This window comes from Rhinoderma darwinii, unplaced genomic scaffold (assembly GCF_050947455.1).
Source record: "Rhinoderma darwinii isolate aRhiDar2 unplaced genomic scaffold, aRhiDar2.hap1 Scaffold_100, whole genome shotgun sequence".
Classification (NCBI taxonomy): domain Eukaryota; kingdom Metazoa; phylum Chordata; class Amphibia; order Anura; family Rhinodermatidae; genus Rhinoderma; species Rhinoderma darwinii.
In genome coordinates this window covers 384165-385637 of record NW_027461881.1, presented here as the reverse complement: position 1 = coordinate 385637, position 1473 = coordinate 384165, and positions in this window count along the sequence as shown.

Genomic DNA, 1473 nt, shown 5'->3' with positions numbered 1-1473 from the left:
GGGAAGCTGCCATGTGATTGGCTATAGATCTGAGATATAATAACGTATAATAACTTCAGGCCACGCTTTGGTACAGTAGAAATATAGAAATATACTGTATATAACAGCGGGGCACGGGTCAGGATGTGACTTACATGTATAAACCACCCCCTGACCTGTGGGACACCAAACCGGTTCGGGAAGGGGCCCCAGACTGTAGGTGTAAAGGATCTGCCAGGCACTGCTTCAGGGTTAACTCCCAGAATTAATCAGTCAACACCTGAGTGTACATCCCTGAGACAGACACCAGCTTCCTCCACTCAGGCTGGCAGGCTTAGGAGTGGGAGAGCCTATCGCAACCTGGCCAGACTCAGCTAGCTCCCGCCCTCGGTCTATTTAAGCCTGCTCTTCCTGTCCATCTGTGCTTGTGAATTCTTTCCTTGAGGTTTCCTGGCCCAGCTACAGCTCCTGCTACTTTTTGATCCTGCTCCATACAGACCCTGGCTTACCGACTACTCTTCTGCTTTTCGCTTTGTACCTCGCACTCTCCTGGCTTGACTCGGCTCGTTCACTACTCTGTTGCTCACGGTGTTTCCGCGAGCAACTGCCCATTTCCCTTGCTTGTGTTCCCTTGTTTGTTTGTCGTGTTTGTCATGCACTTACTGAGCGCAGGGACCGCCGCCCAGTTGTACCCCGTCGTCTAGGGCGGGTCGTTGCAAGTAGGCAGGGACAGAGTGGCGGGTAGATTAGGGCTCACTTGTCCGTTTCCCTACCCCCCCCACCATTACAAATTCACAAGCCCTATACCTAGTCTACCCTGGTCCCTGACACCATTATGGAACCCCGTGAAACCCTGGCTCAGCAAATGCAGGGTCTCTCCCTACAGGTCCAGGCCCTGGCTCAGAGGGTCAACCAGCCTGATGCTACCTTGGTAGTTCCCCTCACCGCACCCCTTGAACCCCACCTCAAGTTGCCCGACCGGTTCTCAGGTGACCGGAGGGCTTTTCTCTCCTTTCGGGAGAGTTGTAAGCTTTACTTTCGCTTAAAGCCTCACTCCTCAGGTTCTGAGAGCCAGCGGGTGGGTATAATTATGTCCCGGCTCCAGGAAGGGCCCCAAGAGTGGGCCTTCTCCTTGGCTCCTGGCGCCCCTGAACTTTCCTCCGTTGATTGTTTCTTTTCTGCCCTCGGACTTATTTATGACGAGACTGACAGAACTGCCTTTGCCGAGAGTCAGCTGGTGACCTTACGTCAGGGTAAGAGACCTGTTGAGGAGTATTGCTCTGACTTTCGGAAGTGGTGCGTAGCTTCTCGGTGGAATGACCCTGCCTTAAGGTGCCAGTTTAGGTTGGGTCTGTCGAACGCCCTGAAAGACCTGCTAGTTAGCTATCCCTCTTCTGACTCCCTAGACCAGGTTATGGCTTTAGTGGTACGACTTGACCGACGTCTCAGGGAACGACAACGTGAACGTTTATGTGTTTTTTCCTCCGACTCCCC